The sequence below is a fragment of the Cupressus sempervirens genome, chromosome 2 (assembly GCF_028749045.1).
Source record: "Cupressus sempervirens isolate cs-2001-9-10 chromosome 2, ASM2874904v1, whole genome shotgun sequence".
In the NCBI taxonomy this organism is placed as follows: Eukaryota; Viridiplantae; Streptophyta; class Pinopsida; order Cupressales; family Cupressaceae; genus Cupressus; species Cupressus sempervirens.
This window is the reverse complement of record NC_143119.1, coordinates 58,019,912-58,047,188: the sequence shown is the minus strand read 5'-3', so window position 1 is coordinate 58,047,188 and position 27,277 is coordinate 58,019,912. Positions and strand designations below refer to the sequence as shown.

The window sequence follows — 27,277 nt, the reverse complement described above, 5'->3', positions numbered from 1 at the left end:
TTGGTTATATTTGCATGTAGTTTTTTAATTTCTGTTCATGGTTTATCCTAACACTAGGGACATATTTGAATGTGTACTATGGGTCAAAGGGGGTCATAGGGTGACATATCACCCTCTTTGACCCATTAAACGACAACATATGTCTCTAGGGATCCTAGAACCCCTAAGGACATATTCGAATGGGTAATATGGGTCAAAAGGGGTCATATGGTGACCTATGACCCCCTTTGACCCATTAAATGATGACATATGTCCTTAGAAGTCCTAGGACCCCTAAGGACATATTCGAATCGTTCATATGGGTCAAAGGGGGCCATAGGGTGACCTATGACCCCTTTTGACCCATTAAAGGACAACATATGTCTCTAGGGGTCCTAAGACCCCTAGGGATATATTTGAATCGTTCATATGGGTCAAAAGAGGTCATAGGTCACCTTATGACCTCCTTTAACCCATTAAATGATGACATATGTCCCTAGGGGTCCTAGGACCCTTACAGACATATTCAAATCGGTAATATGGGTCAAAGGGGGTCATAGGGTGACCTATGATCGTCTTTGACCCATTAAATGACGACATATGTCCCTAGAGGTTCTAAGACCCCTAGGGACATATTCGAATGGGTCATATAGGTCAAAGGGGGTCATAGGTCACCCTATGACCCCCTTTGACTCATTAAATGACGACATATGTCACTAGGGATCCTAGGACCCCTAGGGACATATTCGAATCATTCATATGGGTCAAAGGGGGTCATAGGTGACCTATGACCCCCTTTGACCCATTAAACGACGACATATGTCTCTAGGGGTTCTAGAACCCCCAGGGACATAATCGAATCGTTCATATGTGTCAAAGGGGCCCATTAAATGATGACATATGTCTCTAGGGGTTATAGAACCCCTAAGGACATATTCGAATCATTCATATGGGTCAAAGGGGGTCATAAGGTGACCTATGACCCCCTTTGACCAATTAAATGATGACATATGTCTCTAGGGGTCCTAGGACCCCTAGGGACATATTCAAATCGTTCATATGTGTCAAAGGGGGTCATAGTGTAACCTATGACCCTCTTTGACCCATTAAACAATGACATATGTCTCTAGGGGTCCTCGGACCCCCAGGGACATATTCAAATAGGTAATATGGGTCAAAGGGGGTCATAGGTCCCTTTGACCCATTAAATGACGACATATGTCCCTAGGGGTCCTACGACCCCTAGGCACATATTCGAATGGGTACTATGGGTCAAAGGGAGTCATAGGGTGACCTATGACCCTCTTTGACCCATTAAATGATGACATATGTCTCTGAGGGTCTTAGAACCCTTATGGACATATTCGAATGGGTAATATGGGTCAAAGGCGGTCATAGGGTGACCTATGAACCCCTTTGACCCATTAAACAATGACATATGTCTCTAGGAGTCCTAGGACGCCTAAGAACATATTCGAATCATTCATATGGGTCAAAGGAGGCCATAGGGTGACCTATGACCCCCTTTGACCCATTAAAGGATGACATATGTCCCTAGGGGTACTAGGACCCCTAGGGACATATTCAAATCATTTATATAGGTCAAAGGCCCTTTCACCTATTAAATGACGACATATGTCCCTAGGGGTCCTAGAACCCCTACGAACATATTCAAATGGGTAATATGGGTCAAAGGGGGTCATAGGGTGACCTATGACCTGCTTTTACCCATTAAATGATGACTAGGGACATATTTGAATGTGTCATATGGGTCAAAGGGGGTCATAGGGTGACCTATGACCCCCTTTGACCCATTAAATGATGACATATGTCTCTAGGAGTTCTAGGACCCCTAGGGACATATTCAAATCGTTCATATGGGTCAAAGGGGGTCATAGGTGACCTATGACCCCATTTGACCCATTAAATAATGACATATGTCTCTAGGGGTCCTAGAACCCCTAGGGACATATTCGAATCGTTCATATGGGTCAAAGGAGGTCATAGGTGACGTATGACCCCCTTTGACCCATTAAATGACGACATATGTCGCTAGGGGTCTTAGAACCCCTAAGGACATATTCAAATAGTTCATATGGGTCAAAGGGGGTCATAGGGTGACTTATGATCCCCTTTGACCCATTAAATGATGACATATGTCTGTAGGGGTCCTAGGGCCCCTAGGGACATATTTGAATCATTCATATGGGTCAAAAGGTCTTTGACGCATTAAACAGTGACAAATGTCTCTAAGGGTCCTCACACCCCTAAGGACATATTTGAATGGGTAATATGGGTCAAAGGGGGTCATAGGGTGACCTATGACCTCCTTTGACCCATTAAACGATGACATATTCGAATGAGTAATATGGGTCAAAGGGGGTTACAGGGTGACCTATGACCCCCTTTGACCCACTAAATGATGACAGATGTCTCTAGGGGTCCTAAAACCCCTAGGGACATATTCAAATCGTTCATATGACCCTCTTTGACCCATAAAACGATGACATATGTCCCTAGGGGTCCTAGCACCCCTAGTGACATATTCGAATGGGTAATATGGGTCAAAGGAGGTGACAGGGTGATCTATGACCTCCTTTGACCCATTAAACGATGACATATGTCTCTAAGGGTCTTAGGACCCCTAAGGACATATTCAAATCATTCATATGGGTTAAAGGGGGTCATAGGGTGACCTATGACCCTTTTTGACCCATTAAATGATGACATATGTCTCTAGGGGTCCTCAAACCCCTAGGGACAAATTCAAATGGCTAATATGGGTGAAAGGGGGTCATAGGGTGACCAATGACCCCCTTTGACACATTAAATGATGACATATATCCCTAGGGGTCCTAGGACCCCTAGGGACATATTCAAATGAGTAATATGGTTCAAAGGGGGTCACAGAGTGACCTATGACCCCCTTTGACCCATTAAACGATGACATATGTCCCTAGGGGTCCTAGGACCCCTAGAGACATATTTGAATGGTTCATATTGGCCAAAGGGGGTCAGAGGTGACCCATTAAAGGACGACATATGTCCCTAGGGGTCCTAGGAGGACCCCTAGAGACATATTCAAATCATTCATATCAGTCAAAGGGGGTCATAGGTCACCCTATGATCCCCTTTAACCTATTAAAAGATGACATATGTCCCTTGGGGTCCTAGGACCCCTAGGGTCATATTCGAATCGTTCATATGGGTCAAAGGGCGTCATAGGGTGACCTATGACCCCCTTTGACCCATTAAATGATGACATATGTCCCTTGGGGTCCTAGGACCCCTAGGGATATATTCGAATCGTTCAAATGGTCAAAAGGGGTCATAGGGTGCCCTATGATTCCCTTTGATCCATTAAACGACGACATATGTCTCTAGGGGTCCGAGGACCCCTAGGGACATATTTGAATGGGTAATATGGGTCAAAGGTGGTCATAGGTCATCCTATGACTCTCTTTGACCCATTAAACGATGACATATGCCCCTAGGGGTCCTAGGACCCCTAGGGACATATTTGAATTGTTGATATGGCTCAAAGGGGGTCATAGGGTGACCTATGACACCCTTTGACCCATTAAATAATGACATATGTCTCTAGGGGTCCTAGGACCCCTAGGGACATATTTGAATAAGTAATATGGGTCAAAGCCGGTCATAGGTCACCCTATGATCCCCTTTGACTGATTAAATGATGACATATGTCCGTAGGGGTCCTAGGACACTTAGGAACATATTCGAATCGTTCATATAGGTCAAAGGTGGTCATAGGGTGACCTATGACCCCCTTTGACCCATTAAACAAGGACATATGTCCCTATGGGTCCTAAGACCCTTAGGGACATATTCGAATGGGTCATATGGGTCAAAGGGGGTCATAAGGTGACCTATGACCCCCTTTGACCCATTTAACGATGACATATGTCTCTAGGGGTCCTAGGACCCTTAGGGACATATTCAAATCATTCATATGGGTCAAAAGGGGTCATAGGGTGACCTATGACCCTCTTTGACCCATTAAACGATGACATATGTCGCTAGGGGTTCTCGTACCCCTAGGGACATATTTGAATGGTTCATATGGGTCAATAAATGATGACATATGTCCTTAGGAGTCCTAGGACCACTAGGGACATATTCTAATTGGTAATATGGATCAAAGGGGGTCACAAGCCTCTTTGACCCATTAAACGATGACATATTTCTTTTGGGGTCCTAAGACCCTTAGGGACATATTCGAATAGGTAATATGAGTCAAAGGGGGTCATAGGTCCCTTTGACCCATTAAACGACAACATATGTCCCTAGGAGTCCTAAGACGCCTAGTGACATATTAAAATCATTCATATGGGTCAAAGGGGGCCATAGGGTGACCTATGACCCCCTTTGATCTATTAAACGATAACATATGTCTCTAGGGGTCGTAGAACCCCTAGGGACATATTTGAATTGTTCATATGGGCCAAAGGGGGTGATAGGTGACCTATGACCCCCTTTGACCCATTAAACGAAGACATATGTCGCTAAGGGTCCTAGAACCCTTAGAGACATATTCAAATCGTTCATATGGGTGAAATGGGGTCATAGGGTGACCTATGACCCCCCTTTGACCCATTAAACGATGACATATGTCTCTACAGGTCCTAAGACCCCTAGGGACATATTCAAATCATTCATATGGGTCAAAAGAGGTCATAGGGGGACCTATGGCCCTTTTTGACCCATTAAACGATGACATATGTCGCTAGGGGTCTTCGGACCCCTAAGGACATATTCAAATGGGTAATATGGGTCAAAGGGGGTCATAGGTGTCTCTAAGGCTCCTAAGACCCCTAGGGACATATTTGAATAGATAATATGGGTCAAAGGCAGTCATAGGTCACCTTATGACCCCCTTTGACCCATTAAATGATGACATATGTCCCTAGGGGTCCTAGGACTCGTAGGGACATATTTGAATTGTTCACATGACTCAAAAGGAGTCATAAGGTGACCTATGATACCCTTTGACCCATTAAACGATGACATATGTCTCTAGGGGTCTTAGGATCCGTAGGGACATATTTGAATGGGTAATATGGGTCAAAGGCCCTTTGACCCATATGAACAATTCGAATATGTTCTTAAGAGTCCTAGGACCCCTAGGGACATATTCGAATGGGTCATATGGGTCACAGGGGGTCATAGGGTGACCTATGACCCCCTTTGACCCATTTAACGATGACATATGTCTCTAGGGGTCCTAGGAACTCTAGGGACATATTCAAATCATTCATATGGGTCAAACGGGGTCATAGGGTGACCTATGACCCTCTTTGAGCCATTAAACGATGACATATGTCTCTAGGGGTCTTTGGACCCCTAGCGACATATTCGAATGAGTAATATGGATCAAAAGGGGTTATATGTGTCTTTAGGGGTCCTAAGACCCTTAGTAACATATTTGAATTGGTAATATGGGTCAAAGGTGGTCATAGGTCACCCTATGACCCCCTTTGACCCATTAAACGATGACATATGTTCCTAGCGGTCCTAGGACTCCTAGGGACATATTTGAATCATTCATATGGCTCAAAGGGAGTCATAGGGTGACCTATGACACACTTTGACTCATTAAACGACGACATATGTCTCTAGGGGTCCTAGGATCCGTAGGGACATATTTGAATGGGTAATATGGGTCAAAGACCCTTTGACCCATATGAACGATTCAAATATGTTCCTAAGGGTCCTAAGACCCCTAGGGACATATTCGAATGGGTCATATGGGTCAAAGGGGGTCATAGGTCACCCTATGACCCCCTTTGACCCATTTAACGATGACATATGTCTCTAGGGGTCCTAGGACCCTTAGGGACATATTCAAATCGTTCATATGGGTCAAACAGGGTCATAGGGTGACCTATGGCCCTCTTTGACCCATTAAACGATGACAAATGTCTCTAGGGGTCCTCGGACCCCTAGGGACATATTCAAATGGGTAATATGGGTCAAAGGGGGTCATAAGTCACGACCCATTAAACAACTACATATGTCAAGACCCCTAGGGACATATTCAAATTGGTAATATGGGTCAAAGGGGGTCACAAGGTGACCTATGACCCTCTTTGACCCATTAAATGATGATATATGTCCATTGGGGTCCTAGGACCCCTAGAGACATATTCGAATGGGTAATATGTGTCAAAGGGGGTCATAGTATATATATATATAATATATTATGTATATATATAATAGTTACTATGTATATAAATCAATTATATACTATATAAATATAAGAATAAATATATTACCCACTTATATATATATATATATATATATATATATATATATATATGATGCACAAAAACATCCTATAATATACTACTATATACTAAAGCAAAAAGAGCATATAAAAATTATAAACAATGTCAAAAGTGTGCATATATATATATATACTCACAAATATATAAATATATAAAATAAATATATAAATATTTACTCATATTTTTTAATATAAATATATTTATATATAATTATATATCGATATATTTCTTAATATAAATATAAATTTAAAAATAAATACATATATGTATTTATATAAAGCAAATATAAATACATAAACATATGTATTTATATTAATAAATACATATATACAAATATTTAATTACTATCACAAACTCTTTTTCCCACCAAAATTTCATGGGGAACATATCAGATATCCGATTTAAAATTGGATATCTGATTTTATTGGCATCAAATTCCAACTTATTTTCTATCCCTGCAGACCCGACAACATCACTTTTTTACTTTTTTTTCATGAGTTTTATAAAAAGTTGTGTTTTGGGGCTCAACCAATCAAAAAAAATTCAAAAATACAACCTTAGGTGTCCGATATTGTCATCTGAATGGGGAGCAGTAGTCATCGAAAGGCTAAACACAAAAGGAAGTTATCCAATGAAGACATTGCGGCATATAGGGAAAGGGACAAAATGGGACACCAAAGAAAAATATAAGGTATGATAAATATTAGTCAAGTTGACGATGAATTAGTCGAAGGTGAAATCATAGAGTTAGATAATAAATATGTACAGTTGGAGAATGAAAATGTACCCATTGAAAATAATAATGCCGAAATTGACAATTTAGAGAATGAAAATTTCGAGGACGAAATGCTACCAAGTCATAATCCAACTTGAATAATTGATCATGTCGAACATGACAATGCACAAGAATCTAATGCACAAGAACCTTACATATCTCCTAATTATAATCGAAATGAAGGTTCTAGAACACCAAAATGGATAATTGAAATTGATGAAATGATTATTACCAATTTGGAAGGGAAAAAATCAGAAAGAACCATTCGGTTATGGGCTACAAGACTATATAACATGTTCTTCGGCAACAAGACAGTGGTGGAGCAATGTCAACTTTTCATGCACTTATTAAAGATGTAAAAGATGAGACCTATGCTTTCCAAATTGAAGATTCGTGTCAATAAAAAGTTGGGAAGAAATGCCATTATTGTGAAGAATCTTTTTAGTGCTCTCAATAGCATTGGAAAAAATAGCAGGGAGAAAGATAACAGAGCTGCTCGAAGGGTTATTACAACCTCTTTGGTAAGTCATCATTTGAGAAAAGGTAGATATATGAGACAAACTTGTATTGATTTTAATCTAAATCGTACTAGTTTGAGAAGAGCACTTAATCGACGAGAGAAAATTGATGATCCTCTTCAAAATGAAACATGGGCATTTGGTGGGAGACTTCCACGTATTGATAAGAAGTTATCTGATGATGTGAAGGAAGAAATTACATAGTTTTGGCACTCTAACTCAGGGTATCACCTAATGCTAAAGATGTGTTAAAGTTGAGAATTGGCATCAGAGACCGCACGCCACATCCTAAATAGTATTTGGAGGTAAGTCAAACTATGTTGTTCAAACAATTTAGAGAGAGTCATCCAAGTCTTCATATATCACAAAGGGATTTTGAATCTTTGAAGCCATTTTATTGTGTGCCACTCAAAATTTGAAATACATGTTGTTGCAAATATCATGTTGAGTTTTTTATGCACCATGAACTATTACGCTCCATCTGTTCTACTTTGCATACTAAACAAATGTTGGAGGATTGTGGGGCTAGTGGGCTTCCAAAATCATCAAGAGACTTGCTAGATCAACTTTTATGTCGTAGAGTTGATGGTTGTTTCTTTTATAGAAATACTTGCTTAAATGAGAAGTGTTCAGAATGTGGTGGTTTATCCAAGTTTGACACATGTTTCCATGAGGGGTGCGAACAAGATCTTGGAAAGACAATACTGAAAAAAAGGGTATATGAAACGGTGAAATACACATTGAAGAGTGGGGGTGAGAGCTCTAGATCTGAATTGGTTGGAAAAGATATCAGTGTGGCTAGTTTTATTTCAGATTTCAAAGAAAATATTTTCTACAAGTATGCAAGACATAGTCACAGGTCTCAATGGTTGGATCAACAATTTAGAATGTGCAAGGATAATTTTCCCATTGGCACTATTGTATCAGTTGTTGATTTTGCTGAGAACTACACATTGCAACCTCAAAATGAGACACAATCTCAGTATTACAACTCCATTCAGATTGTTATTTTTGTTCACATAACATATAGACATGCCTCTGATAGTGCAGAATATAATCGAAAGATTATTAGAGAGTATCATTTTTATATGAGTGATGATAGAGCTCACTCTCATGAGTTTGTGCAACATTGTTTCGAGAATTATTTTGATTTCTTACATAAGCATGCAATTGCTATGGATAGACATATCATTTGGTCAGACAACTGTACAGGTCAATTCAAGAATGCTCGCATGTTTTATTGGTTGTGTAGGATGCACATAGAGAGAGGGGTGCCTCATATTTGGAGTTTTTTTGAGTCTGACCATGGAAAAGGGGAACATGATGGAGCAGGGGCATGTGTGAAGAGAGCTCTAGCTAAGGAGCAACTGGAGGTTTCAGTAGCAGAGCTTCTTGATGCTCATAGCATTGTTGATTGGTGTAGTTTAGCATTATCACAGGGGGGGACTCTTGATTCAGTGGTACGCAGGTTCTTTTGGTTGGTTGAGGAAGGGTCCATAGCTAATAGATCAGATTGTGCTACAGTGAGAGACTAATAAAAAATGCATTCATTTTGGAGCTCTGATTCTAGTACATGGACCATTTGGACACGACATCTAGCTTGCTTTTGTCCTAGTTGTTTTCAGTGTGATTGGGATCACTATGAGTCAAGTGAGTGGGTGGACGCATGGGCTCCACATTATCTTACTGCATTGTCTATCATATCCTCTATCAAAAATGATGACATGGAAAGTTCACTTGAGCATAACCATCTATCAGATCTACTTCAGCCAGGACATGTCTTTGCATTGGTTGCACCATAGGGGAATGGTGAGAAATCCAATTATTGGTTAGCACATTGTGTAAGAGGTAAACAAAAACTTGCACAACCGATCACAGATGATGATGGATTCACATATCCTACTAGTTCAGTGGTTGTCGCTGGAACATGGCTACAAACATACATGCTTAGAAAGAACATAATTCCTACATTCGAAGACTATCAGAAGCACAAAATAATTCTCATATATTCGCATCTTATTATAGCAACAAATGTAAAGTTGTTGAAGCATCAAGGAAGACCAAAAGTAAAAGAACTTTTTACTATTGCTAATGCTGATCATGAAGCCCTGTTGGAGACCCTAAAACAGAAAGAGGACCCTACTGGAACACTCGACTAGGTATATTTACTTCTTATGTTATTTTCTTCATAATGATTTAATGAATTGATGATTATCTTATTTAATACAACAAGTTACTAATTTTTTTTATGATATTGGAATGTAGGTACATCATGAAGAGTTGGGGAGGGGGGGTGGTGGTGTTTGGGAGAATTCATATGATTTATGATGTAAAATGTGAACTTTTTTTGTATATGATTTTTGTAATAACGAAAAAGATAGGTTAAATTAGTTGCACATTGTAATTTGTATTTTGGTAGGTTCTTTTTAAGGGATTATAAGAGGAAGATATTGAACAAGTTCTTGCAAATCATATTTGCATGTGATACAAGTCTATAAGGACAATTTTAAGAGCATTTATAACTATATGAAAGATAATTGCTTGTGGATATCTTATTACAAGTTTGGTTTTTTTCTTATTTGACATAGAGGTGAAATTATGATTATTAAAACTATTTTTATCAAACTAATCAAATAAGAAAAATCTAGGAAACAGATGAACAATTATAATACTTGATTTCTTAAAAAATAATTTGGGGAATGTGTCAATAAGTTTGAATACTCATTCGCAATGAGGCATTGAAAGAAAAAGTGATTTGTATGATTACAAGTACATGTAAGCCTTTTACTACAAGTCTTATCAATGCATTTCATTATGGTGTGAGGTTTCCATTGTATATTTTACTTATTATTTTTACTTCTATAATGGATACAAGACCCCATGGTGCAACTATAAACTTGTTTTTTAGACGGTCTAGGTGTTTATAACAATAGTAGGGTCCTAGGCATTTGTGGAATCCATTTACAAACAAATTTGCAATAAAAATTGTAACTCCTAATAGCAAAATCCTCATTATGCCCATTTTGAGGGAGGTTGTCATATTTGCATTGAATTGGGTGCATGTGGTTTTGGGTCATACTTTTGGAAGGTAAGTCTAGAAACCTTTTGTAGTGTTTTGGGTCCTATGAGAATCCAATTTGAGCTTTGACTCTATCTTAAATTGGAAATTATGTTATGATGGGTGTTATATACTCATCTTATAGGTAAATTATGTGAAATTTATTTTGTGAAAATGAACTATGGGTCATGTGTTGATGAAACATGAAAGTTTGTGAAGGTATTTAATCCAATTGTTTATGCTAAAATGTTATTAGACATTGATACTCAATAGTCACTTACATGTACATGTAAGTTTAGGTGGGAGTTCCTTAGAAAGGTGTTAATTTATTCTATTGGGTGAGTTATGAATTGATAAAATAGAGGTGATGAGAAAATGCTAAGATCTGCTAGTTGATGTTTACCATCATATATATACATGCTATATGCATATGGTTTCTAGGACATGAAAGAAGCATTAATAAAATAGTAGATGCAAACTGTATTAGGTCAAGAAGTGGTTCCATGGTTGAAATTATGTATGATTTTTAATTTTTCAAGTGAACCATTATGTTAGCCATGATATGATAAAATTAGTTGTTGATTGTTAAATTAAATGTTTTACTATTTTATGAATTCGACTATCTTGAAAGAGATGCATAGCAAAGGATATGAGGATTTTACTAGATAATTGACTTTTACAAGTTTATGTTCACCTTACTTTGTATCCAACCTAAATAGTTATTAGATACTAAAATCCATTGGGCTCATGATTAGCACCAAAAAAGAGGCATATCATATTCTATACTAAAATTCAAAGGAATAAACAATCTTGAAATCATAAAGTAGGGTATTTAGATGGAGAAAAAGAAAAGGAGAGAAAACCCAGATGAAAGAGTGACCAGAATTTTCACTCCTACTAGAAAAAACTTATCAAAATTCTCACCCAAAAACCATATTCATGTCCTTCATAAATAGGGAAACCTTGAAATTGTTTACATGCTACACAAACTCCCTAAATCCTCTCCTTGAGTTCTTAAAATTGTCATCTATTTATTCACATGACTCTCCCATTTTGGTATGAGCAAGGTAAGGGTCAATTTTAACAACAGGACAACCCTTAGTTGACTTGAGCAGCCTCCCTAAAGTTGGTTTTCCAAGATGGACAAAAATCAACTTTTGGAAGCATGACCTTGGTTAGACAACCTTTCATTTTTGTGCAAAGACTTTTTTCCTTTATAAAGCCATTTTTATAGTTTCTAAACTTAGAAGTTGTAAGGGTTTGGGAAGAGTGACCAATGAGATCTCACACTTTCACCAAGAGAATTATAGGAAATGTGTGGATCTATTTTAGGGGTTTTCTCCATGGTTGGAAAAATCATTGCCCACTCTCCAACTTTGGGAGACAAGCTTAGGAGTTAAAGAATTTTGGAGAATTGGAAGGGAGCTCTTCATCGACCATCTTTCCATAACTTGGACCAAGGTTGGTTCTCTTCTCATGTTGTGTAACTGATGTTCTTACTACAAAATTGGTATTGTAAATGCTGTTGCTTTCCTATAATGGGTAGTTTGGATGACATTTGTTTGTCATTATTTTTCCTTATGTGTTGTTGTGGTTTTTTTTTCTTGTCGATTGTTATGGGTGTTGTTTTCTTCTTTGTGTGTTTTTATGGGTGTTCAAGGCATCACTCACCCTTGGTAGGGAAGTAGTGGCCTTATGAGTGAAGGGGCTAGTTGGTCCATCCCATAAGTGTAGAGTCTCTTCCCTTGGAGGAAAGAGGGAAAAAGAACAAAGTATGGTCTCCATGTGCCACAACTTATTTTACACTTGGGGTGATAAGGGGAGAATTTGTGAAAAGAATTATATGTGCATCTTGAAGCCTTGTGAAGGCATGGCATTTTTTTTTTTTGGAATTTGAAGCCTTGTGAAGGCATGATACTTGGTGATTTTTTGGCTTCTCCACTTGGGTTAGGCACACCTTCACTCTATTTATTGGGCCCTTAGAGTGGTCTATTGTGTAAGCTTGATAAAATGGTGTTTATTGTTGTTTTGTTGAAGCAGTCCATTATTGATAATTGTAGGTCATTGTGAGGCTTGGGAATGAAAATGGTGTTTCTTGGTTTGTGTATATTCTTGTGTGTATCTTATTTTGTTTTGTGTGTGGTGTGTGTGTACCCTAGTTTGGTATCTAGTTCTCCTATCTCCTTGAAGGTTGTGTAGGAGTTGGCTTGATCCTTTTTTCCATTGTGCTATCTTTGCATCATCCATGGTCAAGGAGTTTGATGTAGAGCCAAGGAGGTAACAACAATAACTTCACAAAGTTGAATGATTTCACAAGGTTTTATAGGCTTCTTCAAGGCACCTAATGGCTTCACATGCACACTTTTGGAATATACCTCCAGACGTGTTGAAACTTGAAGATGATGTTTGGAACATGTTAGATAGGCTAGAACAAACCTATTAAAGCCTAAAAACATCCTACAGTTGATTTTTTGTGGGATTTGCCTATCAGAACTTAAAAGGGTCATTAGGAACACAACCACAATCTTGCTCATTTTGGGTGGTTACTTGGGTCCATCACCCTATCCTCTACTCTAGAAAGCTTGTTAATTGATCACATACCAACCACATCTCATCAAAAATAAATAAATCAAGTAACGCATACATGAGGTATGCACAATCACTAACCATTCTATGCACTTTTTTATCACATCAATACGTGGAACACTAGTTCTAGCCACAGAGACCATCCATCGTTCGTGGACACCCCATACCGAGGAGTCTCCAAGGTGCTCTAAGTGCATTTCGAGGTCAATCTTCTGAGGGTCATAACTCGGAGCTTGTGAGGGCTATCGATGAACTGTCAAATGCTATAGGAAGGTGATGCTGAGGCCTAAAATAACCTATCTCATTTTCAAGAGATCGCATTCCATTTGGATTCAACACAACAATCTCGCTCGATGCCAAAACTCACAGTGTGCCTCAGTTCATAGGTTCACCACAATGTAACTTTGAAACCACTGATCTTGGCATCTAATCATCAACACCATTAGCTCCGAGTGGGCAGGTGAACCCTATTGACACCCTTGTTCTGGCCACAGAGACCATCCATCGTCTGCGGGCACCCCTTACCGAGAAGTCTCCAAGGTGCTCTAAGTGCGTTTTGAGGTCGATCTTCTAAGGGTCATAACTCGAAGCTCATGAGGGCTATTATGAACCGTTGAATGCTACATGATGGTGATGTTGAGGCCTAAAATAACTCAGAGCTCGTGAGGGCTATCAATGAACCATCCAGTCAAGTCTCTTAAGTTGATATATTTTGAGGTTTTGTTGAAATTGAAAAGTTGTAGTATGAGGATAGTAACAAAGTGAAGTGCTAGTTATCAAAGATTATGAATCTATGAATGACTTGGTGTTTGAGAATAGAATCCATGGTTGAGGAGTGGAGTCGTTAATTGTTTTGAGATTAGATTTGAAGCCAAGAGTTAGTTTCAAGGTTGAAGGTGGAGTTTAAAATCAGATTTGGGGTTATCTGAACCTTGTGTAGGATGTTAACAAGTGTGTTTATGTTATGATAGCACTTCAAATTATACATTGCATCCAAATTTGATAATAAAGTTTGTTAAAATGCTATTCAAAAATTATTGCATTTGAATCAAATATAACAAACATAATCAAAATTAATGATATTCCATAAACATGAACAATACACATGATCCACGATAAATTGAACATTACTAGATACTAAATTAATATGTATATCATTGTGCACATAAATGACAAAAATATATATATCAAGATACATGTATCCATAGACAAAATTTTACACAAATATATATCAAAGATCATGTATCCATAGACAAAGTAATCAAATATATATATCAAAATACATAAATCCATATACAAAATGTGGCTGATCATGTCATCAGAATGTGTATAATATCAATGTTTTTGTATACAATGTGGCATATGTCATCTCAAAATGTCTCATGATGCATCCTACGACAACTATACTATCCTAGGGTGCTGGTGGATGATCAAAATGTAGCCTCTTTGCTGCACTAGGTGGATCAGATGCCTCCTACATAAACAAAAAAGGAAAACCAAAAGTTAGACTACTAAATTTATATGATTCTTTATATCTAACATTGAATTACTCAAATTTATAATGATATTTTTTGTAATGAAGATTTATACTATCAAAATTTTATAGTAAATACCTCTCTCGTCAACCTCTTGCACCGATTAGGAGTCCTCTCGTATGCCATCGGCAATGATGGTACCTCGTTGATTGTGGGCTGTATATGTTCAAATACGTTTGTTAGATCAATCTACAATTTAAAATATAATATTATAACTCATCAATGCTAAATTTATAACATATTTAATCATGAATTCAAACTACAACTTACTATTATAAGCTCCACCTGAGGAGAGAGTGGCTGCATCATCAAATCTACATAACTCTCCCGTCGGACCTCATGTGCACTAGGAGTCTCCTATGAGATACAAAATAGTAGTTGTTAATATCACGGAAATTAGTTTTGAATTTATTTATGAAGATAAGTGATGCACGAGCATCCTATACTCATCAAGGGAACATTGAATATCCAAGGCATTATAGAGGTCATGGAGCATCTCTTGAAGTCAATTGGGCAATCCTTGCACCAATTATGGCTCATGGAAGCATAAAAAGTTATAATGTTGGACTCATATGTGGAAAAAAGTTGTAATTGGGCATGAGATAGGATTTTAGGATTTCATATGGTAGATGAGTCATTTTATAGGTTCATGTAGGTTTTCATGATCATATCTTGTCATTAGACAAGTCAAAACATTCAATAAGCCCATTAAAAGCATAGTTTAATAGTTAGAAATTTGAATAGTAATGGTTATGTGTTTTCTGGAGGGAAACTCCATAATTTAAATTTTATGAAGAGTTAACAAATGAAACTGATTGGAGGTGGTTGAGGGGGTTACTAACCATCCCTTCAAACTTATAAATTGTGATTGTACGGCCTGGAGGGTCAGATTTGTACGGACTATCTTAGAAAATTGAATGAAAGTGCTTGGTTTTCAAGAGCAACTTGAAGAATCCTTTGTTTTGTATGTGCTTTTTGATATTGGAATGAGTGGTAATATCATATTAGCTATGTAAATTCATGGTGAATTCTGAAGGAGAATTTCTAGGATTGAGTTTTGGGGTTTAAACAAGCAGGCCCTGGTTTTTAAGCCATTTTAAGGAGGGTTTTGAAGTTTGGGTGTTTAGGAGTGTGATCAAGACCTATAATCTTGAAAATCCTTTGATTTATATAATTAATAGAGACTATGAAAAAGGATTAAGTCAGATTAAAAGTTTGAAGGGTACTTGCTTTGTTAAAGTGGTCTAATTAGGCCTAATTCTGAGACAAACTGCCATGTTTTGTACAATCTTTCCAAAGGAGTGATATCTGAGTTTTGGATATGTTATAAAAATCAAAAAAGGGTATCTGAAAAGCTAGTTTAATTTCTTGGTGTTTTGGAAAGTTTTGGAGAAAAATCAAGAAAATAGGGTCTGCTGATCCAAAGAAGGGAATAGCCTAGTAAAGGGAAAAACTGGTCTCTTTTGTATCTACTAAAGATTTGTGGGTTTGGAAACCTTAGAAACATGTTTTTTGAAATTTTTAAAGGTGTGTAGAGGTGGAGGGAACACTTGGTGAATGTAAATCCAAGTTTGGAGTCTTTGGTGGCATTGTGTGCATTTGGGAACAACATTGAAACATAGGGTTGGGTCCATATTGTGCTTGAATTTGCAAGTTTGTGGTTAGATCCTCCATCCTCTGCATCAAATGGTATCATAGCATCAACAAGGTCTTTTGGGAGTAGATAAGTTGTAGGTTTCGTCATCATTGGAGTCTTTGTCATCCTTAGTGTGCTGGTCCCTTTGTTGAAGCCTTGGAGTGTCTAATTCCTCCTTGTGTGTCCCAGAGTTGAAAGGTACATAAGTGGTGTCTAGAGATTTCTTGGTGAGGAAAGAAAGAGAATCAGTGAGTTGGCCCTTGGGAAGGAAGAAAACTTGTTGGGAAAATGCCTCCTAAAAATCAAATGGCTAGAGAACTTGAAGAATTGAGAGAAGAGTTGGCAAGAGAGAAAAGAGAGAGGAGAGAACTTGAAGCATCTAGAATGAGGGAAGAAAGAAAAATGAGAAGAGAGAGGCTGCAGCTTATTGCAAGGATAGAATCCTTAGAAAAGGAAAGGCAAGAGCCTAGAGGAGAAGAGATTAGAGGAAGAAATCATGGAGAGAACCATGAAGAAGAAGAGGTTGGTAATGCAAGGAAAAAGCATGAGACAATAGATGATCCTGAAGAAAGGAGATTTATGAGAATCATTAAGGCAGTACAAGGTAATGGTGGGAAGAACCATATTGATTTGCCAATATGCCAGGGTAAAATGGATAGTGAAGAAGTGCTAGGGTGGATAGAGGCCCTTGAGAACTACTTTGATCTTGAAGACATAGAGGCAGATAAGAAGGTAAAAGTAGCAAAAGCAAGACTGAGAGGAACAACACTCACTTGGTGGACTAGTGTTCAGAATGAAAGAGAGGAAAGGTGGTGCAGGGAACCTAACCTATGTGGCAGGGGGGAACAAGTATCTATGTTGCCGGACACCTTGCCACTCCATGAAAGCAAGGATTCAAGTAGATTAGGAAGTTGGAATAAAGGTTTGGTCCATATTTTACAAGTCGGTCTATGTTTTGTAATAAAGGCACATGTAAGGCCTACGAGAATTTTGGTGTGGTTATAAACCAAGTGACTCCATGGGACCAAAAGTCCTTAGAATAGGGTATTTAGAGTCTAAACAGTATTAGCAAAAAGTGGTTGTTTGTTTGTTTTATGGTTGGGAACGCCTATATGGTTGTTCCAACGGTCATGTAGACCTTTATATATGTCATATGTGATCTCAGTTGAAAGGGGGAGATCAAAGTGTATGGTGGTTTGGAGAAAAATAATAAAAACTTTAATTTTTTGAAAATTTACTGGTAATCACTCGGTTGTTATGTTGGTATAGATCCGTACGGAACTTTTATGATTGCTAAGTGTATGAAATAGTTGCAAGGGTGAGTTAGGAAACTTTTGGCTTTGGTTTGACTCAAAAAGGAGTTGGGTTTTAAAAGTTATTTTCATTTTAGTAGAAGGTGGTCTGAAAAACCTTTTTTCCTAGACCCTTGCACAAATGCATCCCTAACTTGCATTCCCACCAGTGGCACCCTCTGAAACTAAGGGATATGCAATTTAGGAGACTAAGTAACATAATGCCAGAGGTTGGAGGCTTGGAGAGAAGGGCAACTATTTTTTAAGTCGGCCCTAGGTCAAGCAAACCCATGTGCTTGACCGATTTTTGCAAGGTAATCGGTGACAGTAATGGTTGCAGGCCCTTCTAATCAGTTTGAGTGCTGGAGTTGGATGCATTGAGTGTGTTGGAGATTGCCTTAAATTTTTTGGGTCTTGGGAACCCACCTTGCCCATTCTTCCTTGAAGCCCTAGCCTAACTTGATCAACTAGGCCTAGGTACCAAGAAGCAGTTTGGAGGGTGCTGGAGCAAGATCAGCCCAAAAGCTTTTGGATTCTTAGTAGATGCCAAGAAGGGTGTTTGGACCTATGGAGAAGTCTCTATGCTGTTAAGGGATACTGGGAGAAAAGTGAAAAGAAGCTAATTAGAAGGCTACAAGGTTTGTAGGCCTAGAAGTGCAAAGGTGTGTTGAGAGTTTGGTGGAACCAAACAAATTGATGATTTTGGGTTGGAATAGTATGTCCATGATTGTCTCCATTTCTGGTGATAGTTGGTAAGGATTTTTAGTTGGGATTGCCTTGTTTGGCTTGGAGGTTGAGTATACTCAGAGTGGGTAAGAGGACTTGTGAGAAGTCCTAGAATCCTAAGTTGGATTGTGACAACCATTTATTGGCTTGTGGAAGGTAGTTGCTGCAAACTCTGCATCAAAAGGGGATTGAATAAGATTTCAGATTGGGAGAGAATGAAGAAAATGGTGAGAAATCAATTCTTGCCATATGATTTAGCAATCCAAATAAAGATAAGAAGGAACAATTTGAAACAGAGGGATATGGATGTCATGTCCTATACTGAGAAATTCCATACCCTGAGTATTAGGGGAGGATTGGAAGATGAAGATGAGAAGGTGGCTAGATACATTAATGGCCTCAAGTAAAATGTTCAAGATAAAATAGGATTGAATGTTCCAAGGACACTTGGAGAATGTTTTCAGTTGGCAATCCGGGCAGAGGAGAAGTTGAAAAGAAAGAATGAGAGGCAAGCAAATTAGTGAGGAGGTGGAACAATGAGAGGAAGAGGTGTAAGAAGTCAGTTTGACACTTCAAAAAATCAATACAAAGATAAAGGAAAAGAGATTACATCTGAGAAAAGAGGAAGTTTCAGGGGAGTAATATTTGGAAGTGGAAGAGGTAATAGTGTTTTCATAGGTAAATGCTTCACATGTGGAGGAGTAGGCAATCAATCCTACAAGTGCCCTGAGAAAGGTGTGGATTTCAAAAAGGAGGAGAGGAGAGTCACCTTGACCCAAGGAGAAGAGGAAGAAAACATGTACGATAATACAAACCTTGAACTTGAAGGAGAATCTTTGATGGTGAGAAGAGGACCACAAATGCAATAGCAAAACGAGACTAGACCATCCATTTTCAGGACAAATTGCATGAGCCATGGTAAGATTTTTAAGATGATAATAGACTCTGGTTCCTTTGATAATTTAGTGTCTTATGAAATGGTAAATAAACTAGGATTGAAGAAGTATCCTATTGATAGACCATATAGGGCATCTTGGGTCAGTGATGCACAAAATATTGTTGTAAGGGAGCAAGCAATAGTGGATTTCTCTATAGGAGAATATAAAGATCAAGTTATATGTGATGTCATTCTAATGACATGCTGCCATGTAATCCTTGGAAGGCCTTGGCAAGCCTCAAGGAACACTATTCATTTTGGCTCATCAAATGTTTATATAGTACACAAAGATGGTGTGAAGTTTAAGCTAAATCCTTTGACTGGTCATGATGAGGAAAGAGTTATTTTTTTTGGCAAGAAAGAGTTTGTGGACTTGCAGGAGCAAAGGGAGAGTAAACATGATATGACAGATCTGCCACTGAAGCCATCTCTTTCGGTTATGAAGGATGAGATTGTTCAAGACAAAACTTAGAATTATGCTTACAAGCAGATAGTGATAGCAAAAGGAGTGATGATAGGAATAGTATGGTGTCCTTTGGTGACGAGAGTGAACAAAGAAGTGAACATATCCATGGAGGATAAGAGACAGGGTCAGCATGACCTCAGAAAACAAGTTATTCAGCCTTTGTCAAGGATAAAACATGACTGTTCACAATCAACAGGCAGTAAGGTTACCATGACTGGTAACAAGGATCCAATGCTTTTTGTTTCTAATGATTTGTATGCAGGTGTGTAGGGTAATACATTGCAGGTGCAAAGTTGCAAACATCCCTCTAGATGGATGGGAGGAAAGAAGATAGTACCCCTTAACTCTTGGGACAAGAGTTGCTTTGAAGGTGTGGTGTTTGGTGCAGGGGCACCTATTAAATCATCTAAGAGAGCCTTGGTACTAGATGAAGATAGAGGATCAAAGACATCATTGATTGTTAATTGGGATATATTAAAACCAATAATGGAATTATGTAATAAACAATGTACTTTGAAAGACAACAGTCATAAAAGTCCTAGTAAGGACCTAAGGGCAACATGATGTAAAATGGCTAAAAGAGCCATATGGGGTAGTCTTTGGATAGTTTCATACTTAGTTGCATTTAATAAATCCAGATGACCAATTTTGAGTCAATGGAATAGTTTAGAAAGTTAGGGAATGCATAAAAACTATAGTTTGAAATTTGAATTTCAAATTCAAACGGTCATATTAGTTTTGGAGGGAAAGTAGTAGTTTGGTATTTGTTTGATTAAATAAACCTTTGTAACCAACTTGGTCGGTTGGACAGGTGCATGTAAGCCTATTTAAGTTGTAATGAACATATGTAAGACATGAATCATTATTGGTATGGAAAAAATCACATAGATTATACAGAACAAAAATCATACTTTCCTCTGCATCAATAAGAAAAATAAAAAATAAATGATACTTATACATACAATGGGGCTCTCTGTGTGAATGGAAATCCTTAATGATCTAGGATGCCAAATCTATACAGGCTCATCACCAGTAGCCACACCCTATATACAATAAAGAATGTAATTAAATGGGATTACTACAAACATTTTACAAGAATGCATCGATATTTAATCAAATAGAAAACATCTAATTACCTTTCCTTTGTCAGTGCATGCTGGCTCACCCCCCGCACTTTGTCCCCCCAGGGCAGGTGGTATCTAAAAGATAAAAGAAAGATTAGCAACCATATATGCTACAATATGAAATAGAAAAAAAAAATGTGAACACAACATAATGTACCGTAGATGTCTCAAGGCTAAATGAAATGGCCGAGAGTGTAGCCATAATATCTAGATGCTGCACTCGAGGAGGGGGGGAGATATCAGTGGGGGGGACAAAAATGCCAAGTTTCTTCCACTGGGAAGAGGGTCTATCCTGAGGAGCTCCTAGTCCTAAGCCCATGTTGGGCTTCATGCTCCAATAGTTCACTTTAAGTTTCAACACAAATTCTGCATATAATTTTCTAAGAAAATAAAATGGTATGTCTAAATTGCCATGTGGAGGGATATCAAAGACCATCCACCAATGATCCCAAAAATTTTTACGTATGGCATCATTTGTGCACCATTTAATCGATAGTTTGGTTTTTTCTGGGTCAACTGGTATACCCGTTTTTGGGTTAGCAAAAGGGCTAACCAAATCATCTTTGGTTATGTTGAGGGCTGTGACCTCATCATAATCCAAACCATCATCAAACATCTAGTGCATTTCATCATGCCAATGAAGAGCGACATTTTGTTGGTTCGTAAGGGTTTCAATGTTATCCACTATGGTGTTTAACGTGGATAACATAGGAGCCAGTGCAGGTACATTATTATATGTTCTATGCAAACCTCTCAACTCGGTGAGATTTTCATTTATCAAATCCTCGATTCGAGGAGGGTTTTGAGGAGATAGAGGATCATTTGGTGGACGGTTTTGTGGGGATACTGGATCGTTTGGTGGTGGGTTACGAGGAATATTATTCCCTGGCTCAGTGTCATCATTCTGATCAACCATTCCTATTGAATTGCAAAATGTAATATATATTAAAAAAAATCTAAATTTTAACCATTTTTGTCAAAAAACCCTAGATTCAACTAAAACAAACAAAATCATCCTAAAATCTATTAAATTTAGGTTAAAAATGAGTTGGAGAAAAAAAAAACCTAAATATCTGATATTTGATCGCTAATGGTAATACTGGCCCCAAATTCGCGTATTCGATAATATTGTGATTTTATTTTATCCAATGCCCAGGTATCGGATATCCGATGTTATATCGGATATCCGATATGGCCGGAATAACATATAATGAATATAATATATATAATATAACATATAACATATAATATATATTACATTATATTACATTTTATATATTTTTATATTATATTTTATATGTATTATATTAATTTACTATATATTATAATATAAAATATTATATTATATAATAATAATATTATTATATTATATTATTATAATTTATAATATATTATACTTTTTTATTATATATTATATTATAAGATATTACTTTTTATTATTATATTATATCTTATATATATATATTATATTACATTACTATATATTATAATATATTAAATATTATATTATATTATTATAATATAATACATTATAATATTATTATTATAGTATAATATTATATGATTATAATATAATAATAATATTAAATAATAATAATATTATTATTTAATATTATTATTATAATATAATAGTATGATATATTATTTAATATTATTATTATTATTTAATATAATAATAATATAATAACAATAATAATAATAATATTATTATTAATATTATTTAATATAATAATAATATAATAATAATATTATTTAATATAATAATAATAATAATAATAATATTATATTAAATAATATATCATATTAAATAATAATAATAATAATATATCATAATAATAATAATATTAAATAATAATAATAGCGATATAATATTATTACTCTAATTATCAGATATCTAGTCACATGTTGGATATCTGATATCATATCAGATATCCGATGTCAAATCAGATATCTGATAAGGCTCAGCCTTACCTTCCAGGTTTGGTTCCTGGATAGGTGAAAAAAAGTCAGAGCAGATTTTAAAGCGCTTTTAGGCATCTTCAAACTCTTTTTTTTTCATATCACCACTTTTTGGCACACCATGATCCTGCACATACCCTCTAATGCTATCATTGCAATAAGTATAGACATTTTGAGAGAGAGTGTAGATTGAAATCAGGCAACAATAATGCCAATTATGCTCAATAAGATGAGAATTCTTGCCCAAGTAATTTATGAGAAAGGTAGGAGTAATGTGAATGATGTTTGGTATTTGGATTCTGGATGCTCTAACCATATGTCTGGTAACAAGGAAATATTTTCAAAGCTTGATGATAGTTACAGATCCAATATTACCCTTGGTAATAACAATACAGTGGATGTTGTGGCCAAAGGAACCATGGATGTTCAAACAAAGAAAGGTATGAAAAGTGTTCAAGATATTTATTATACTCCCAAATTGAAGCATAATTTATTGAGTGTTGAGCATCTATGTGAGAAGAATTATAGAGTGGTATTTGAGAACATGCAATGTACTATCTATGATAAGAATAAGAAAAATAAAGTGATTACAGTTGTTCCTATGACAAAGAATAGGATGTTTCCTTTGAAGTTTGGTCAAAATGACAATAATCTTGTCAATATGGCTTATGAGGATAAAAGTTGGTTGTGGCATCTCAGGTATGGCCATTTGAATTTCAATAGTTTGAAGAATCTAACATCAAATGCATTGGTTCTTGGATTTTCTAAGGTTGACGAGCATAAAAAGATTTGTGAAGGGTGTGAAAAAGGGAAACATGTAAGGGAATCATTTGCAAAAGGCAATGTATGGAGGGTCCAATACCCACTTTAACTTATTCATTTAGATATTTGTGGTCCAATGCAAACACAAAGCTTGGGTAAGTCATCATATTTCATTACTTTTATTGATGATTACTCACGCATGTGTTGGGTATATTTTTTGAAGACTAATGATGAAGCCTTAGATACATTCAAGAGGTTTAAAGCTCATGTAGAGAATGAGAAAATGAACACTATTAGATGTTTGAGAATAGATCGTGGAGGAGAATTTTGTTCAAACAATTTTTAGAATTTTTGTGAGATGAATGGGATCAAAAGACAACTCACAATTGCATACACACCCCAATAGAATGGAGTGGCTGAAAGGAAGAAACGTACTATGGTAGAAATGGCAAGGAGCATGTTACAAACCAAGGGTTTAAACAATTCTTATTGGGATGATTCAGTTGCTATAGTCGTATATATTCTCAACAGGAGTCCTACAACTACCCTACACAAGATGACTCCATATGAAGCATGGTATGAGAAAAGGTCTAATGTAAATCATTTTGAAGTTTTTGGTTGTTTAGCTTATGTTCACATCCCTAATCAGAATAGGCTAAAGCTAGATGCTAAAAGTGAACCATGTATTTTTGTGGGTTATAGTGAGGAAAGCAAGGCTTATAGATTATTCAATCCTATTAAAAATAAGATTGTTGTTTCAAGAGATGTGATTTTTGATGAAGGGGGAGTTTATGGCAATAAAAAAAGCCATGTTGAAAAGCCAAAATCAGTTTTGGATGATGATGTTATTGCTGATAATGATAATGAGCAGCCAGCTAATGGTTCTATTTCAAGATCACCAAGCCCACCAAGAAACCCCTCACCAATCCCAAGAGAAAGTCCATCCTCAAGTCCTCCAAGAAAGGTAAGAAGATTGAGTGATATCTATGAGAGGTTTCAAAATCAAGCACATGAAGAAGATCCAATAGGTGAGACAATAAATTTTGCATTACTTGCTAAAGCTGATTTTGAGCCATCATGTTTTGAAGATGCATGTGCTAATAAAGTTTAGATGCAAGAAATGAATGAAGAGATGTATTCCATTCATATGAATGAGACATGGGAGCTTGTAGATCTTCCACATGAGAAGAAGAAGATTGGCACAAAAATGGGTCTATAAGACCAAGTATAATAGTGATGGGAGTGTTGAAAGACACAAGGTAAGATTGGTTGCTAAAGGTTTCACTCAAAGGTATGGCATTGATTATGAAGAAACTTTTGCACTAGTAGCGAGATAAGAAACTATTATGATGCTAATCTCTCTTGCAGCTCAAAAGAAATGGAGTATCCATCACATGGATGTGAAAAGTACCTTCTTGAATGAGTACTTAGAAGAAGAGATATATGTGGTACAACCACAAGGTTTTGAGATTCAAGGCAAAGAAGATCATGTCTACAAGTTGAAGAAAGCTTTGTATGGCCTCAAGCAAGCACCGCATGCATGGTATGCAAGAATTGATAGATATTTTCAGTAGAATGGCTTTCAAAGAAGTAAGAGTGAACCTACCCTTTACTATAAACAAGAAGGTAATGATATTCTCATTGTTAGTTTGCACATTGATGATTTTCTATATATGGGTAGTTGTTCAAAGATGAAAAATGAATTCAAAGTTGCTATGATGAATGAGTTTGAGATGAAAGATTTAGGTCTTATGAGGTATTTTCTTGACATGGAGGTTTATCAAGGTAAAGATGAAATTTTTATTTGTCAAGAAAAGTATGCAAAAGATATGTTGAAGAAATTTGATATGGCTGATTGTAAATTTCTTTTCGCTCCAATTGCTCATGGAGTTACATTATGTAGAGATGATGGTTTTGAAATTGTTGATGAGACATTATACAAGAGCATTGTGGGGAGTTTGATGTTTTTAACTCACATAAGGCTTGATATTTCTTATTCATTTTCATTGGTTTCAAGGTATATGACAAATCCATCAGAAGAACATATGAAGGAAACCAAGAGAATTTTGAGGTATGTGAAAAGCATAGTAGATTTTGGCATTCACTATTCTTCTAATAAGTTTGAGCTTGTTGGCTTCAGTGATTCAGATTGGGGAGGTAGTTTGGATGACCAAAAATTTACATTTGGTAATTATTTTTCTTTGGGTTCTAGTTTAATCACATAGAGTTCAAAGAAGCAAAGTATGGTTTCTCTTTCATATATAGAAGTGGAGTATGTTGCCATTACTTTAGCTGGCACACAAACTTTATGGCTTAGAAAGCTTCTTGAAGAAATTGGAGAGATACAGATTCAACCCACTATGATTTTTTGTGACAACATAAGTGCCATTAAATTGGCTAAGAATCCAATTCATCACAGTAGGACCAAACACTTAGATCTGAAACAACATTTCATTAGAGATTTGGTACAAAATAAAGCGGTTGAGTTGAAGTACATCAACACAAAGGAGAAAATCATAGACATCTTCACAAAGGCAGTTGCAAAGGATCTGTTTCTCATACTCAAAGATCAGATTGTGAGTCCTCGTAGCATCAAGGGGGAGTATGAAGATTGATGCATGCATGATATTAACTTCAACTTCACCATTTTCCTCCACTCCAATTTCACCTTTTTTTTAGATTGCATATAGTTTTTCTATTAAGTTCAATGCATGATCCTTGGCATGAAAAAAACATTATAAATTTCTTATGATCATGTGTTTCTTTAAGTTAGATATAATCAAATGTTCTGTTACAAACAGTCCATCTCTAGCATAGTTTTTAAATAGATTTTTTGCATTCAATAAAGTGCAGATTATGTGCCATCTAACTACACTAATAAGCAATTATACCTAGGATAGCCATCGTAGGTTTCACCAAGAGATATTCTCTATGCATGTGTATTTTTTTTTTTGCTAATAAATACAGAATGCTGTAATAAGTTTATGTAATAAGGAAAAAAGGTGCAATACAAATTTAGTTCTTTGTTATGCTAAAAACAGAGCATACTCTGTTTCTTCATACATATTGTATTTGAGAAGGCTTATTTTATTTGTTTGTTTTTTTTCTTCTTTGTTGTTATAAATCTGCTTGTCGAGGTTTTCATATTCTACATGGAAGAAGCTTCCAGACATGATCATGCCAAGGATTAATTGTGCAGGTGTTAGCATGAATGACAAATTCTATGCCATTGGAGGATATTGTCATTCACCTGGAGGTTTTCCTGAGATTCATGTTTTTGGGGAGATATTCGATCCCCAGACCAGTCAGTGGACACTGCTTCCCAATTTTTGCGCTAACATTAGATCAAGTTTTAATAGGCACTTTATTTGAAGTATAGATAATACTAATGAGTTGCAGGTTTCAATACAGTTAAGAGTTGTAATATAACTCTCTTCTACCTAATTAGTTTGTCCAATGTTGGTTGGATATGATTATTACAATCCCACGGTAACTTTCGTTAAGAGATTTTCATATTTCCAAACATGTTATAAAATAATATCAAAATATCACTTTGTAATATGTACTTCTCAATCAATCCAATTGACGGTTTGGTGTTATTTGAAGTTCACTGCTC

The 27,277-nt window shown here is 36.6% G+C and overlaps 1 pseudogene; it reads left to right on the top strand.

Annotated features, from left to right (window-relative positions):
• Positions 1 to 27,033, top strand: part of LOC149571048 (uncharacterized) — a 37,984-nt pseudogene extending 10,951 nt beyond the window's left edge.
• The last annotated feature ends 244 nt before the right edge of the window (positions 27,034 to 27,277 follow it).